Genomic DNA, 18,092 nt, shown 5'->3' on the forward strand with positions numbered 1-18,092 from the left:
CATGTAAAGGAAGCACTCAAAACGTGTGGATATCCTAAATGGGCGTTCTTAAAGTCAGCAAAGAGGCACAGAAAAGAAGACCAGACACCAGCGAGGGAGGATAAGAAGGACAGACGCAACAACTTTGTCATCCCCTATGTAGCCGGTGTATCAGAAAAACTCAGGAGAGTTTTCTCCAAGCATGACATCCCGGTGTATTTCAGACCCAGCAACACACTCAGACAGAAACTGGTTCACCCGAAAGATAAAACGCCAAAACACAGACTTAACAATGTGGTGTATGCTGTACAGTGCAGCGAGGAATGCCCAGACCTCTACATTGGAGAGACCAAACAGCCACTTCACAAGCGCATGGCACAACACAGAAGAGCCACCTCCACAGGACAAGACTCAGCAGTCCATCTGCATCTTAAGGATAGAGGACACTCTTTCGAGGATGCTAATGTTCACATTTTGGACAGAGAGGACAGATGGTTTGAAAGAGGAGTGAAAGAAGCCATCTATGTCCACTGTGAGCGACCATCTTTGAACAGAGGCGGTGGTTTACGACACCAACTCTGAAGGAAACGGCTTCCAAGGCCTAATCCGTGGATCGACTTCCTTCGAGGCGTGGACGTCTATCAGCAGAGAATGTACCTTCACCTATCAGCAGAGAATGTCCCTTAGTCTGTAACACAGTCAAATATATTCTCAAGTAATATTCAAGCATGCCATTCAGCGTGTTAGTACGAGCTCGGGAGCAGCTTGGGAGAACAAGAAAACAGAGACTGCTTCAGGTTGTCTTCCCAAATTGACTCAACTTTATTCACAAGTACAACAGTTTATATAGAGGGTAAAATTCATGAGACAGCAGATTATCAGTTTAAACCAGTACAGACCAAGATAAGGCAGCGTCTTCCTGCCCTTGGGTGAAGAAGCATCCTTTGTGTAGTTTATCAGTTCAGCTACAATTGTGATTATCTCAGCGACATATTTTCAAGGCACAAAACGAAGAGTTCTTTTATTAGTGAAATCTGAAACAAACCATTTGGCCTTCAACAGGCGTCTAAAAGATTAAGAAACTAATGTAGCTGAGGGAGTGATCTCTGTGGTATTTCAACCTTGTACCAGCCTGTGATTCTCACACATCAATTCTTGGGTCAAAGAGAAAAACACTGAAACAAAGGGGCCTTATTGAATAACAGAGTTTTCCTGTATAATGTCACTATAAAACAATATCCAGTAAATGCTAACCGTAGTGCTAAAATACCTAACAAACTCTCTGCCATCTATAATCCAGTTTTGAGATCCCTTCCCAGACGCCTTAACGCCCACTCACATCCTGGGCCATCTGACCACAGGAATTCGCATGATAAGGTGGGGCCAGGTTTCACAATGAACCCACCCGAAACTCTGGCTGATTGGGACCCACACCCAGTTTCACACCTTGTCTCAGGCGATTAGAGGATCATCAGGGGGTCCTTTTGTCCCTCTGTGGGGGGTTACTCCCACTAGGTTTATATCTGGGACTCTCCACCATTTGACCTTAGAACTGAAGAAGCTTCTCGGATGAGAGGTGAAACATCTTCAAGTAACTTAAAGAAGTCCAGACGCTTTTCTTTGCAAGCTCCTTTGACTACGATGACCTGGATGACTGAGAACCTTCACAGACACTATATCAGAGAATTTTACCAGCTGATACAAACCACAGGAAGACATTTAAAGGACAGATCGTTGGCCATAACACGTGACGACTTTGGTAACGGCTACACTTTATTCTGTTTCAATCTGGAAGCTGACAAAGGACATTCAGGGAATGTGTCGTTAATTAAAACTGGGAACGTGAGATTGGAAACCCGTTTCAGAAATCCACTACCCCGTACAGTGAACCTCTTGTGTTATTCTGTATTTGATTCAGTCATTGAAATATCTAACATGAGACAAGTGCTCTTGGACTACTATTGAGACAAAAACGGTCATGAACACTATAGAACTATCAGCCGTGGTCGGCGGCATTATCAATAAAAACACACATTTCCTAGGCGTGTTAGCCTATGATCAGCTAACCACTGAACGGCTTCAAAGACTCCCAGCTATGGGTATTGTAAACACCCACCCTTCTACGATGCCAGGGGAACATTGGCTTGCTGTTTATATTTCGAGAGACAGACGCGGTTATTTTTTTGATAGTTTTGTTCACTCGTTAGACAGTTTCCCCCCAGCAATAAAGATGTTTCTTCTAAAAAACTGTTCCACTGTTTTATATTCAGGAAAACAAGTGCAGAAGGACTTCTCCATCACATGCGGTCAACATTGTGTATTTTTTTTAATATCATATGCAAAATGGTGTATCTTATGCCCGCCTGCTTAACATGTATGGGTCTAATTTAATTTGTAATGATGCTATGGTGTGTCGATTTGTCAACAACATACAACCTGTTGCTGTATGCAGTGATTATGTGTGTGTGCAATGTGGATACTGATATGTACTAATGAGAATAATAATAAAAACAACATGAGAGCATGATTTAATCGAGTCAATGGTATTTATTATCAAATCTCGTATATATATCTATATATATATATAGATATATATAGATATATATATAGATATATAGATATATAGATATATAGATTCATAACATACTTTGTTTAAACATAAATAAAAGACATCAAACATTAACCAGTAATAAAAGACATAAAATATTTAACAGTAATAAAAGAAAAGAAAACAAAACAATTTAGCAGCAATAAGTGAAAAAAAAACCATAACAGTAGAAAAACACCAAACAGCAAATATTTTTAGCAGAAGAACAATTTCTGCAATAAGAAAAAAACCTGAATTCAAAAATCCAACCACTCTACAGGACCCCCCTTTAATTTGTTTTTTTTTATTCTTTATTTTTTTTAGTGTACTATGTCGCAGCGGTCCACCAGGGGTGTTCTTTTTTGGTGTGTGTTTTAAAAAACCACGGTCTTCAGACAGTGACGTTAGAAAACGTCTTGTTCTGCTCAACGTATGCCCCGTGAGAGCGAGCGCGTCTCTAGGCAGAAACAGCGTTTTATACACACCCATACTAAATGCAGCCAGGGTGGTATACGTGAATGGATCAACTTGAGTACAACCCAGTAGCGTGTCACGATAAATGCTGCATGCTTTACGCAGGACATCAACATCGTTAACACAGTAACGCCTGAGTTCAGCCTGAAAATCAAAGGGATTCTGCGAGGCAACCTGGTACCATTCCATGAATCGCACCTTATCGCTTTCAGACATGTGCTCATAGCCGTAGAAGGAGGGATCTGGGTACGGGCCCACATAACGCTCATTATCCCTCGTATTAAACCTGTGTGGGAAATGGCTCTTCTGCAGGTCTTGAAAACCTAAAGCAGAGGGTATTTTGGCAAGGCCCATGGGCAAAAAGCTGAACGAATCAATCCACCGCTGGTCATAGTCCCTGTCATGCATTAAAATCACACGGCTGCCGCTCATTATGACACTAGGTGTTATGCTCTGTCTGACAAAGTACTCGAGGAGTATGTAGTTATCAAAGCCAGATGCATTATGTGCTATGAAAGTGTACCCACGAAACCTTGGGCGTCTGTAATGCTGCACAAACGCCTCCACACACTTTAATGTATTAAATCTGAACTTATTGCCCTTCAGATCAGACGCACACACAAAGTTAGCCTCGTGTTTACCGTTGTGGTACCGCGTCTCAAAATCATATAAAATGTATTTATCGTTAGGCTTCTGTTTTTCAACAGGCTGTATGAAACACTGATGCTCGGAGTCTCCTGCTAATTTAGGTTCGCGGCGGTGCTCGCATCCAGGCTGCGCACATTTGTGTGGCAATTTCTTGGATTCTCTATATGTGGTGCCACAGTGCATGCAATGTTTCATATGATCACAGGGGATCATCAGAGAATCTCATCATAAGGTATGTGCACCAGTCTTAAGCGAGACCCACCACTACTGTTCTGAGCTACCGTGACAATAAACTCTAATTCATCATCACCGACAGATTCATCATTACTCTGCATAACTTGTGCAATTTGATCGAGAAACAGCTCCGGATCATACCGATCATCAGCGTTTAAAACAGCCTGAACATCTGAAGCCAGCGAGGGGCCACGCAGGACCACGTTTAGAACACTGCCCTGTTGGGATCCCGCCACAGCTCTGTCTATCTCATTGGCTAAGCACTCGCGCAGGCACTTGTTCTGGATGATCGAGACTTATACCTCTAAAATCAAGGCGTTCACGCAATTCGCGAGCATTAAAATTAGATATCTCTCTAATGTGTGACTGAGAGCGACTGCCGGACCCAGACTGCACAACGGGCTCAATTACAGTAGTATCTGTTTGTGAGAAATTTACAATGATTGAGGGTGTGTGTGGTGTTGCAGCATCACCAGCGGAGCCCGGACACGCATGTGTGGTTGAAGTAATAGTAGAAGCGGTAACAGGCTCAATAACAACTGCAGTAGCTGCAGCAGAGGTGACCCGGCTAGATTGTGCATCAGACGCAAAATCACCAGCAGCACAAGCTATATGGTTAGCATCAGTAACAGCAACGGCCCGAGCAACACCTGCTGTACTATCACTATTATTAGCAACAATAGCCCCATCAGCAATAGCAGGCGTAGGAACAGTCTGACAAGGATGTGTATCGGATGAGGCTGATGCAGGCACCCTATTAAGTCTAGCTATAATATCGTCTAATTTTTTATCTGTTTCTTCAGCCCACTGCATAAAAGTCTCTAAGTCAAAACATCTAACAGGAGTGGAGGTTCCGTTATTATGTTTAAATAATTTATTTGGAGGGTCCATGGTCTGGATTTTAAAAGTCAGGGACTTGAAATTTTGCTGCAGATGTTGTCTAATGTACTACACACTTTGTTTATGAATTTGGTAAACTGTTGCCTTTGTACCTGTGCTTCTTGGTGGTATTGATTGAGTCTAGCTTCAATCAAACATAATTTATCAGCTATTGAAGCTATATGAGTCTGTTCAGTAGGCTGAGCGTCTGGAAGCTTCATGTAAGCATCATACGCCGCTGATATTTGAGAGTCTGTTATGCCGCCTTCTTCGAAATCTATGTGTGAATCAACGCTCTTTCTGACACATTCTGGGGTGGTGGGTATATGAACTAGATCAAAATCTGATATACTGTACTCAAAAACATCAGAGAAATCGCGAGGTAGCCACTCACTCGGAGGTGTTGCAGGTTCGCTGATGAAGATCTGTTCTGACTCTCCACTGTTGCACAAAGCTCCAGGTTTTTGTTGTTCTGGGAGGTCGATACTGCTTAAACATTCCAAAAACGTCTGGAATCGTACGGTGTCCTGATCATTATGAGGAGGGGTGCTGTTCTGCAGTCTGTGAAGATAGATAGACATGTGTTAAAACATTTTATACATGTACCCATTTCAAACTGAATAAGCGTGTCTCCCTCTCTATCTCTTTTTATCTAATTTATATATGCCTATGCTTACCTTGTAGTGTGCGTTATTCGGGATGGTCCTGCTCCTCCACACACACGGTTCTCTGGCGTGTGTAAAACGGTCAGTTTAGAACATTTGTAATTGTTTAAACCCCTTTTAAATTTTTTTTTCTTTTTAAAAAATAATACACAACTATACATCCCGTTGTATACACACCTGATGTAAGGTTGGGCTCTGTGGTCGCGGTGTCTGAATGTTTTCCTGCTCAGTTTGTTAACCCTGGAACAAATCAAACAAAAACGTTATTACATAATTTAAAACAATCGCTAGTTTAAAACATACATACGTTTTAAAACCCAGTAATGCTGTACACACCTTGTGCCTGTTAGAGAACTAGTTCCAGCTGTAAAAGCGCCCGTTTCTAAAGAAAAGGGCCCTGGGCCGTTCTCCCGAACTCCAAAAAATTAAGCTTTTGTTTTAGGAAAAAAAATAGTTTGAATATCCTATAATATGTTAACATAACACTTTTTTAAAAATACAATAATAGGTTTTGTTTTACTTACCGTTTACATGTCCATGTTATAAAGAACGATGTTAGTGTTGATGATCGCAAAGAAAATGGTGTGCCCTGCAGCGAATCTTGAGGCGTAAATGGCTCAGGGTTTCGGGCTCTGAGCGTGTTTTTTTTATATAGGGTGGGTGTTTCCAAAAAGAAAAGGTATGTCTCCAACCAATTTAAATGAGACCCTTCAGGGCTTTTGTCTTCTCAAGGAATTACAAAGGAGCCGATACTTCAGACAATAGGCGGGGTCGCCACCCGATTGGTAGCTACACCTGCCCCATTTACCTTGTCGAGGAATTACAAAAAGAGCCGATACCGGCCACTTTAAACAATAGGCTGGGCCCTTGTTCGCATGGTACTCTCAACTAGTGGTACCCAGCGGTGGGCTTTTGCAATCCTGAACAAATTCAAACAATTAGCCAGCTGTTGAAAAGTTGGAGCGGGTCTGGGCGACTGGTTTTAGAAGTATCACTGTAGCGTTTATTTTCTAAAGGGCTGAATGTTATTTGCGACTATCTGTTGTGTTAAAAACTACTCTGAAACCATGAAACCCCTTACAGAAGAAATGGCCCGTTTGATCCGTTTTTAAATAAATAAAATGCTCGCATCGGTGCAAGGTGTGACACCGGAATCACAAAATGAGTGTATTTAAAAGACGATTAGTTTGAAAAGAGCGATACTGGCTGCTTATAGCATTTATTTTCTAAAGGACTGAATGCTATTTGTGACATTTACTGTGTTAAAAACTAGCTGGCTGGCTTTGTCTCACTCTTAGTTCAACATTCCGAAATCCCGATTTTTAAATAAAATGATCGCATCAACCCTGGAAAGAAAAACTAGTTAAATTAAAACTAGGGGTTTGATTAAATGAAACGCTTGTGAACATGCTGACATTACCCATTCAGAAGAAATTCCCATTTGTGCCATTTATAAAATAAAATGCATGCCTCACTGCAAGCTGAGACATTGTCAGATTTAGAAAATTAGTGTGATTAAAACACTATTACCAACACTTTTGACTAGAGCACCCCCTCTTTGTTAATGCGCACTGTGAACCAAAACAGCTTCCACTCCGTCAAGAATGAAACAAGAAACAAAGAATTGCTTTTAAGAACACATGCATAACTGAATGTTGCGATACACCTAAGTGATAAACATAGTTTAATTAAAAACCCTATGGTTTGATTAAATTAAAACCCCGTTAAAAACCTATAAACTCATATAACCCCTCTGATCCCCTGTGGTATTTCCACACGAACAACCATACCCCCACCACACCTGAACGCGCATGAGCACACGCACGAAACCGGTCAAACCAGTTGTCAAAACGGTTTGGTTGGCCGCCATCTTGGACTAGTGCCATGTATTATGTGAACTTATCCAAGAATTTTAGAAACTGCACCTTTGGTATGAATTTTAAAATCCTATGTCAACTCGTTCTGGGGTTATGACATTCAAGATAAAACAAAGCGATGGTTGAGTTCGGCAGGTTGGAGACTTCTGTGAACAGTGTTAAAGAGATGCTTCAACAGGTTTCTAAAGAAAAAATGAACAAAGATCAAACAACCTTGCTTGAAAGTTTCATGGATGCTTCTTTTCAGGACTTTGCAGACTGCACTTGGACGAGATGGCCGATCATTACTGAGAATAGCATTAATGAAGCGGAATAAAGAAATGAAAAGGTGACTCTCACATATGCTGCTATGATCAAAGCATGGTTTTAAAATGGCTACAGTGTAGTCTCATTGTGTATCATCTGGTGGTTTAAAGGCAGAGTCGGAGAAAGCGACACTGTTAGCCAAATCAGGAGCCTTAAAATAAAAGCAAATTTCACAGGAAAAAGAAGCTAAAGTAAAAAAGGAAAGAAAAGAGCTGGAGATAAAAACGGCTGTAACAGTTTCTAATGCTTAATTTTAGCTTTAACTACTATTAAAGCAGTTGTTATAGCTGGTGGCTAGTAGAAGCTACTAGTGAAAGGGGTTCGTGTCTCAGAGCATCTATTTGTGATGGAAGGATCAAGAACCTTACTTACCAGCAGCCAAGGACAAAGCAACGACATTTAACGCCCAAAGATTAACAGCTACTCAGCAACAAACAAATCAAATTTGAACCATTAGAGAAAAAAAAAATACTCAATCTACAGCTACTTTTAGTATCCATCCATCTTCATCCGCTTTATCCGAGGCCGGCCTCATGTACTGTTTTTCCATGTAAATTAGGTGCAGCTATTGATTAAACCTATTTCCCGTTTTCCTAGCAAAATATTAAAAAGTGACGATTGACCCAAGACTTTTGTATAGTGCTGGAAATAGTTGGGGTTTTTTTGTAAATCATACAATTTTAAATTCTAAATCTTTTCAGTTTTTATTCTTTAAACATTTTAGTGTTTCAGGAGATCAATCCTGGATTTATTTTTTATTTGTTTGTTTGTTTGTTAACAATAAATCTTTTTGGATGTCAGAAAAACAACCTACTGTCTTCTGAGTTGACACAAGGACAAAGTCATTAATATAAAAAACAGAAAAACCATTAATGCTTCTAATGATGTCAGTGACACACGTTGTGTAGTTTACATTATTGGCTCTAAGAAGACGGGAAAGAGCTTGGGTTTGGAAAAATGCTGTGGGTGGAGTTACAAACACAGTTTGTACGTCATGAATCAGTTACCCTGACCTTCCAATGACACCAGTCTGAAACATTCTGTGGAAGCTGGTTTCTGCTACTGGAAACAAAAGAGTAACTCCAAGAATAACTCAACATTTCAAGTTAACAAGTAGAAATTTAAGGGAAAAAAAATGGATGTTAAGTTAAAATTTAAGTTAGTAAAATAAGTTAAAATTTCTAGTGAGCATTGCCAGTCTTGAATTACGTAATTTCTTCCGCTTCTGCTTCAAGAGTGACAAGGACATTACGTAACTTCACAGCACTTCCTGACTGCCAGGGCTAACTTGAAATTTCGAGTTCACTCGTCAGAGTTAAATGACTTATATGAGACTGTGAGACTTGGATCTGACAAAAGAAGCATTTGAGTTATTTAGGTGTAGGCTCTGTGACGAGCACTTCCTGCCTCAGTGAACACAGTTTTTTTATTAATATGTATTGTGAGGAGGATCTTGTTCTATTCTATTAAACCGATCATAACTTTGTTTATTGCACTGATGTTGAAGATCTTATGGTTTGCAATGAATTTTGAGTATGATGCAGATAATTGGAGGCTGTTCATTAACCAGCCCAAAATATGTAACGTGTTCAGCTGCACATTTCCTTTGCATCTGTGCCAACTGGTCATTCTGTCTAGTTAAAAAACACCTATGAAAAAAAAACTGTATCTTACTGAATATCTGTATTTTTTAACGTGGCATCACTGAATTCAAACATTCAAGACTTGAGAGATTCTCAAGTGCTCAAATTTTACACTATTCATATTCTGATTAAAATAAACTTAAAAAAATGTGGACAAGCGGTTTTTATGTTTTTAATCATATTTTTAATAACAGTATTACCATCCCCAGTAGCATAGACTTTTTTTTAAATTATGATCTTTTCCTAAAATTGCATAAACAATAATCTCATGGCTGAAAACTTTGCTTTCACCATTTTTCAGTATTTTCATCTCTTGGCAGTATGTTATATGACTTTAGCTGCCAATGACCTGTTTTTGAGTCCGATAGCTGTGATGTCACAAGACAGTACTGGTCAGTTTTAATGATGGTGCTGATGAACATTTCTCATGACACTGTTTGATCAACATTGACAGGGAGACTCAGTACTAGTTGCTTTGATTTGGTTTGGTAAAACGCCTACAAGAAGAGAGAAGCGATCACCCCCGATCAGACTGTTAGCACTCTGTTAGACCTCTGCCTCACCACCACACATTTAAATACAACAAGGGTTTTTACATGGACCTTTACATGGAGGAAGTGGAAAGGAAGGCTCTTGGCTCTTTCAAAGGAAGAGTACCCAGCCACTGGTACAGATATGTGGACGACACCTGGGTCAAAATCAAGACACAAGAAGTGGAATCCTTCACTGCGCACATTAACGCTGTGGATAAAAACATCAAGTTCACCAGGAAGACACAAAGGACAACTGTTTGCCTTTCCTGCGCTGTGCACATTGAAGAGAACGGCAACCTCAACACTGAAGTTTACCGGAAGCCCACACACACGGACCAGTACCTCCTCTTTGACTCCCATCACCCTCTGGAACACAAACTTGGAGTAATTAGGACCCTACACCACCGGGCAGAACATGTTCCCTCTAAGCCTGAAGGAAAAAAGAAGGAACACACGCATGTAAAGGAAGCACTCAAAACGTGCGGCTATCCTAAATGGGCGTTCTTAAAGTCAGCAAAGAGGCACAGAAAAGAAGACCAGACACCAGCGAGGGAGGATAAGAAGGACAGACGCAACAACATTGTCATCCCCTATGTAGCCGGTGTGTCAGAAAAACTCAGGAGAGTTTTCTCCAAGCATGACATCCCGGTGCATTTCAGACCCAGCAACACACTCAGACAGAAACTGGTTCACCCGAAAGATAAAACACCAAAACACAGACTCAACAATGTGGTGTATGCTGTACAGTGCAGCGAGGAATGCCCAGACCTCTACATTGGAGAGACCAAACAGCCACTTCACAAGCGCATGGCACAACACAGAAGATCCACCTCCACAGGACAAGACTCAGCAGTCCATCTGCATCTTAAGGATAAAGGTCACTCTTTCGAGGATGCCAATGTTCACATTTTGGACAGAGAGGACAGATGGTTTGAAAGAGGAGTGAAAGAAGCCATCTATGTCCACTGTGAGCGACCATCTTTGAACAGAGGCGGGGGTTTACGACACCAACTCTCTGCCATCTATAATCCAGTTTTGAGATCCCTTCCCAGACGCCTTAACGCCCACTCACATCCTGGGCCATCTGATCTCAGGAATTTGCATGATAAGGTGGGGCCAGGTTTCACAATGAACACACCCGAAACTCTGGCTGATTGGGACCCACACCCAGTTTCACACCTTGGCTCAGGCGATTAGAGGATCATCAGGGGGTCCTTTTGTCCCTCTGTGGGGGTCACTCCCACTAGGTTTATATCTGGGACTCTCCACCATTTGACCTTAGAACTGAAGAAGCTTCTCGGATGAGAGGTGAAACGTCTTCAAGTAACTTAAAGAAGTCCAGACGCTTTTCTTTGCAAGCTCCTTTGACTACGATGACCTGTATGACTGAGAACCTTCACAGACACTATATCAGAGAATTTTACCAGCTGATACAAACCACAGGAAGACATTTAAAGGACAGATCCTTGGCCATAACACGTGCAGACTTTGGTAACGGCTACACTTTATTCTGTTTCAATCTGGAAGCTGACAAAGGACATTCAGGGAATGTGTCGTTAATTAAAACTGGGAACGTGAGATTGGAAACCCGTTTCAGAAATCCACTACCCCGTACAGTGAACCTCTTGTGTTATTCTGTATTTGATTCAGTCATTGAAATATCTAACATGAGACAAGTGCTCTTGGACTACTATTGAGACAAAAACGGTCATGAACACTATAGAACTATCAGCCGTGGTCGGCGGCATTATCAATAAAAACATTTCCTAGGCGTGTTAGCCTATGATCAGCTAACCACTGAACGACTTCAAAGACTCCCAGCTATGGGTATTGTAAACACCCACCCTTCTACGATGCCAGGGGAACATTGGCTTGCTGTTTATATTTCGAGAGACAGACGCGGTTATTTTTTTGATAGTTTTGGTCACTCGTTAGACAGTTTCCCCCCAGCAATAAAGATGTTTCTTCTAAAAAACTGTTCCACTGTTTTATGTTCAGGAAAACAAGTGCAGAAGGACTTCTCCATCACATGCGGTCAACATTGTGTATTTTTTTTATATCATATGCAAAATGGTGTATCTTATGCCCGCCTGCTTAACATGTATGGGTCTAATTTAATTTGTAATGATGCTATGGTGTGTCGATTTGTCAACAACATACAACCTGTTGCTGTATGCAGTGATTATGTGTGTGTGCAATGTGGATACTGATATGTACTAATGAGAATAATAATAAAAACAACATGAGAGCATGATTTAATCGAGTCAATGGTATTTATTATCAAATCTCGTATATATATATATACATATATAGATTCATAACATACTTTGTTTAAACATAAATAAAAGACATCAAACATTAACCAGTAATAAAAGACATAAAATATTTAACAGTAATAAAAGAAAAGAAAACAAAACAATTTAGCAGCAATAAGTGAAAAAAAAACCATAACAGTAGAAAAACACCAAACAGCAAATATTTTTAGCAGAAGAACAATTTCTGCAATAAGAAAAAAACCTGAATTCAAAAATCCAACCACTCTACAGGACCCCCCTTTAATTTGTTTTTTTTTATTCTTTATTTTTTTTAGTGTACTATGTCGCAGCGGTCCACCAGGGGTGTTCTTTTTTGGTGTGTGTTTTAAAAAACCACGGTCTTCAGACAGTGACGTTAGAAAACGTCTTGTTCTGCTCAACGTATGCCCCGTGAGAGCGAGCGCGTCTCTAGGCAGAAACAGCGTTTTATACACACCCATACTAAATGCAGCCAGGGTGGTATACGTGAATGGATCAACTTGAGTACAACCCAGTAGCGTGTCACGATAAATGCTGCATGCTTTACGCAGGACATCAACATCGTTAACACAGTAACGCCTGAGTTCAGCCTGAAAATCAAAGGGATTCTGCGAGGCAACCTGGTACCATTCCATGAATCGCACCTTATCGCTTTCAGACATGTGCTCATAGCCGTAGAAGGAGGGATCTGGGTACGGGCCCACATAACGCTCATTATCCCTCGTATTAAACCTGTGTGGGAAATGGCTCTTCTGCAGGTCTTGAAAACCTAAAGCAGAGGGTATTTTGGCAAGGCCCATGGGCAAAAAGCTGAACGAATCAATCCACCGCTGGTCATAGTCCCTGTCATGCATTAAAATCACACGGCTGCCGCTCATTATGACACTAGGTGTTATGCTCTGTCTGACAAAGTACTCGAGGAGTATGTAGTTATCAAAGCCAGATGCATTATGTGCTATGAAAGTGTACCCACGAAACCTTGGGCGTCTGTAATGCTGCACAAACGCCTCCACACACTTTAATGTATTAAATCTGAACTTATTGCCCTTCAGATCAGACGCACACACAAAGTTAGCCTCGTGTTTACCGTTGTGGTACCGCGTCTCAAAATCATATAAAATGTATTTATCGTTAGGCTTCTGTTTTTCAACAGGCTGTATGAAACACTGATGCTCGGAGTCTCCTGCTAATTTAGGTTCGCGGCGGTGCTCGCATCCAGGCTGCGCACATTTGTGTGGCAATTTCTTGGATTCTCTATATGTGGTGCCACAGTGCATGCAATGTTTCATATGATCACAGGGGATCATCAGAGAATCTCATCATAAGGTATGTGCGCCAGTCTTAAGCGAGACCCACCACTACTGTTCTGAGCTATACCGTGACAATAAACTCTAATTCATCATCACCGATAGATTCATCATTACTCTGCATAACTTGTGCAATTTGATCGAGAAACAGCTCCGGATCATACCGATCATCAGCGTTTAAAACAGCCTGAACATCTGAAGCCAGCGAGGGGCCACGCAGGACCACGTTTAGAACACTGCCCTGTTGGGATCCCGCCACAGCTCTGTCTATCACATTGGCTAAGCACTCGCGCACTCGCGCCAGCACTTGTTCTGGATGATCGAGACCTCTAAAATCAAGGCGTTCACGCAATTCGCGAGCATTAAAATTAGATATCTCTCTAATGTGTGACTGAGAGCGACTGCCGGACCCAGACTGCACAACGGGCTCAATTACAGTAGTATCTGTTTGTGAGAAATTTACAATGATTGAGGGTGTGTGTGGTGTTGCAGCATCACCAGCGGAGCCCGGACACGCATGTGTGGTTGAAGTAATAGTAGAAGCGGTAACAGGCTCAATAACAACTGCAGTAGCTGCAGCAGAGGTGACCCGGCTAGATTGTGCATCAGACGCAAAATCACCAGCAGCACCAGCTATATGGTTAGCATCAGTAACAGCAACGGCCCGAGCAACACCTGCTGTACTATCACTATTATTAGCAACAATAGCCCCATCAGCAATAGCAGACGTAGGAACAGTCTGACGAGGATGTGTATCAGATGAGGCTGATGCTGCTGCACTACTAAGTCTTGCATGCAAAACTTGGCATTTGTTTACTATTTGCGCAGCCCACTGGTTATAAGCCTCAAAGTCAAACCATTTAGCTCGAGTGGAGGTACCATCATTGTGTTTGAATAATTTACGGGGTGGGTCCATGGTGTGGATTTTAAAAGTCAGCGATTTAAAAAGCGGGTACTAATGAGATCTAATAAACCCCAGGTACTGTTTATTGCCTGCCCGGTACTAGTTAGACCACCAGCTATTTCATGCAAGTCGCCCTGTGCTGCTTCTTGATGTTGGCTGAGTTTAGCATCGATCAAAGATAGGATATCATTTTTTGAAACTATATGACTCCGTTCAGCAGGCTGAGCATCTGGAAGCTTCATGTAAACATCATACGCCGCTGATATTTGAGAGTCTGTTATGCCGCCTTCTTCGAAATCTGTGTGTGAATCAACGCTCTTTCTGACACATTCTGGGGGGGTGGGTATATGAACTAGATCAAAATCTGATATACTGTACTCAAAAACATCAGAGAAATCGCGAGGTAGCCACTCACTCGGGGGTGTTGCAGGTTCGCTGATGAAGATCTGTTCTGACTCTCCACTGTTGCACAAAGCTCCAGGTTTTTGTTGTTCTGGGAGGTCGATACTGCTTAAACATTCCAAAAACGTCTGGAATCGTACGGTGTCCTGATCATTATGAGGAGGGGTGCTGTTCTGCAGTCTGTGAAGATAGATAGACATGTGTTAAAACATTTTATACATGTACCCATTTCAAACTGAATAAGCGTGTCTCCCTCTCTATCTCTTTTTATCTAATTTATATATGCCTATGCTTACCTTGTAGTGTGCGTTATTCGGGATGGTCCTGCTCCTCCACACACACGGTTCTCTGGCGTGTGTAAAACGGTCAGTTTAGAACATTTGTAATTGTTTAAACCCCTTTTAATTTTTTTTTCTTTTTAAAAAATAATACACAACTATACATCCCGTTGTATACACACCTGATGTAAGGTTGGGCTCTGTGGTCGCGGTGTCTGAATGTTTTCCTGCTCAGTTTGTTAACCCTGGAACAAATCAAACAAAAACGTTATTACATAATTTAAAACAATCGCTAGTTTAAAACATACATACGTTTTAAAACCCAGTAATGCTGTACACACCTTGTGCCTGTTAGAGAACTAGTTCCAGCTGTAAAAGCGCCCGTTTCTAAAGAAAAGGGCCCTGGGCCGTTCTCCCGAACTCCTAAAAATTAAGCTTTTGTTTTAGGAAAAAAAATAGTTTGAATATCCTATAATATGTTAACATAACACTTTTTAAAAATACAATAATAGGTTTTGTTTTACTTACCGTTTACATGTCCATGTTATAAAGAACGATGTTAGTGTTGATGATCGCAAAGAAAATGGTGTGCTCTGCAGCGAATCTTGAGGCGTAAATGGCTCAGGGTTTCGGGCTCTGAGCGTGTTTTTTTTATATAGGGTGGGTGTTTCCAAAAAGAAAAGGTATGTCTCCAACCAATTTAAATGAGACCCTTCAGGGCTTTTGTCTTCTCAAGGAATTACAAAGGAGCCGATACTTCAGACAATAGGCGGGGTCGCCACCCGATTGGTAGCTACACCTGCCCCATTTACCTTGTCGAGGAATTACAAAAAGAGCCAATACCGGCCACTTTAAACAATAGGCTGGGCCCTTGTTCGCATGGTACTCTCAACTAGTGATACCCAGCGGTGGGCTTTTGCAATCCTGAACAAATTCAAACAATTAGCCAGCTGTTGAAAAGTTGGAGCGGGTCTGGGCGACTGGTTTTAGAAGTATCACTGTAGCGTTTATTTTCTAAAGGGCTGAATGTTATTTGCGACTATCTGTTGTGTTAAAAACTACTCTGAAACCATGAAACCCCTTGCAGAAGAAATGGCCCGTTTGATCCGTTTTTAAATAAATAAAATGCTCGCATCGGTGCAAGGTGTGACACCGGAATCACAAAATGAGTGTATTTAAAAGACGATTAGTTTGAAAAGAGCGATACTGGCTGCTTATAGCATTTATTTTCTAAAGGACTGAATGCTATTTGTGACATTTACTGTGTTAAAAACTAGCTGGCTGGCTTTGTCTCACTCTTAGTTCAACATTCCGAAATCCCGATTTTTAAATAAAATGATCGCATCAACCCTGGAAAGAAAAACTAGTTAAATTAAAACTAGGGGTTTGATTAAATGAAACGCTTGTGAACATGCTGACATTACCCATTCAGAAGAAATTCCCATTTGTGCCATTTATAAAATAAAATGCATGCCTCACTGCAAGCTGAGACATTGTCAGATTTAGAAAATTAGCGTGATTAAAACACTATTACCAACACTTTTGACTAGAGCACCCCCTCTTTGTTAAGGCGCACTGTGAACCAAAACAGCTTCCACTCCGTCAAGAATGAAACAAGAAACAAAGAATTGCTTTTAAGAACACATGCATAACTGAATGTTGCGATACACCTAAGTGATAAAAAGAGTTTAATTAAAAACCCTATGGTTTGATTAAATTAAAACCCCGTTAAAAACCTATAAACTCATATAACCCCTCTGATCCCCTGTGGTATTTCCACACGAACAACCATACCCCCACCACACCTGAACGCGCATGAGCACACGCACGAAACCGGTCAAACCGGTTGTCAAAACGGTTTGGTTGGCCGCCATCTTGGACTAGTGCCATGTATTATGTGAACTTATCCAGGAATTTTAGAAACTGCACCTTTGGTATGAATTTTAAAATCCTATGTCAACTCGTTCTGGGGTTATGACATTCAAGATAAAACAAAGCGATGGTTGAGTTCGGCAGGTTGGAGACTTCTGTGAACAGTGTTAAAGAGATGCTTCAACAGGTTTCTAAAGAAAAAATGAACAAAGATCAAACAACCTTGCTTGAAAGTTTCAAGGATGCTTCTTTTCAGGACTTTGCAGACTGCACTTGGACGAGATGGCCGATCATTACTGAGAATAGCATTAATGAAGCGGAATAAAGAAATGAAAAGGTGACTCTCACATATGCTGCTATGATCAAAGCATGGTTTTAAAATGGCTACAGTGTAGTCTCATTGTGTATCATCTGGTGGTTTAAAGGCAGAGTCGGAGAAAGCGACACTGTTAGCCAAATCAGGAGCCTTAAAATAAAAGCAAATTTCACAGGAAAAAGAAGCTAAAGTAAAAAAGGAAAGAAAAGAACTGGAGATAAAAACGGCTGTAACAGTATCTAATGCTTAATTTTAGCTTTAACTACTATTAAAGCAGTTGTTATAGCTGGTGGCTAGTAGAAGCTACTAGTGAAAGGGGTTCGTGTCTCAGAGCATCTATTTGTGATGGAAGGATCAAGAACCTAAGAATCCCTTACTTACCAGCAGCCAAGGACAAAGCAACGACATTTAACGCCCAAAGATTAACTGCCACAGCTACTCAGCAACAAACAAATCAAATTTGAACCATTAGAGAAAAAAAAATACTCAATCTACAGCTACTTTTAGTATCCATCCATCTTCATCCGCTTTATCCGGGGCCGGGTCGCGTGGGCAGCAGCCTAAGCAAAGAGGCCCAGACCTCCCTCTCCCCAGCCACCTCCTCCAGCTTATCCGGGGGAACACCAAGGCGTTCCCAGGCCAGCCGAGAGATATAATCTCTCCAGCGTGTCCTGGGTCTGCCCCGGGGCCTCCTCCCGGTGGGACATGCCTGAAACACCTCACCCAGGAGGCGCCCAGGGGGCATCCTTGTCAGATGCCCGAACCACCTCAGCTGGCTCCTTTCAGCACCATTGATGTTAAGTTAGACTCTTTTTCTCCAGTTGATCTTTCTGAGTTAACTTCAATAATTACTTCCTCCAAACCATCAACGTGTCTTTTAGACCCCATTCCTAC

The 18,092-nt window shown here is 41.3% G+C and overlaps 2 long non-coding RNA genes across 2 annotated transcripts; both read right to left on the reverse strand.

Moving 5' to 3' along the window:
* Positions 1-4,021: 4,021 nt before the first annotated feature.
* Positions 4,022-5,925, reverse strand: LOC143417139 (uncharacterized). The gene is made up of 3 exons (XR_013097357.1): positions 5,644-5,925; positions 5,479-5,530; positions 4,022-5,362 (listed from the first exon to the last, which is right to left on the reverse strand). It is a non-coding gene; the product is annotated as an uncharacterized LOC143417139 (long non-coding RNA).
* Positions 5,926-14,676: 8,751 nt separating this feature from the next.
* LOC143417140 (uncharacterized) lies at positions 14,677-16,133 on the reverse strand. Its single transcript, XR_013097358.1, has 3 exons — positions 15,193-16,133; positions 15,029-15,080; positions 14,677-14,912 (listed from the first exon to the last, which is right to left on the reverse strand). It is a non-coding gene; the product is annotated as an uncharacterized LOC143417140 (long non-coding RNA).
* Between the last annotated feature and the right edge of the window lie 1,959 nt (positions 16,134-18,092).

Source organism: Maylandia zebra, linkage group LG3 (assembly GCF_041146795.1).
Source record: "Maylandia zebra isolate NMK-2024a linkage group LG3, Mzebra_GT3a, whole genome shotgun sequence".
Classification (NCBI taxonomy): Eukaryota; Metazoa; Chordata; class Actinopteri; order Cichliformes; family Cichlidae; genus Maylandia; species Maylandia zebra.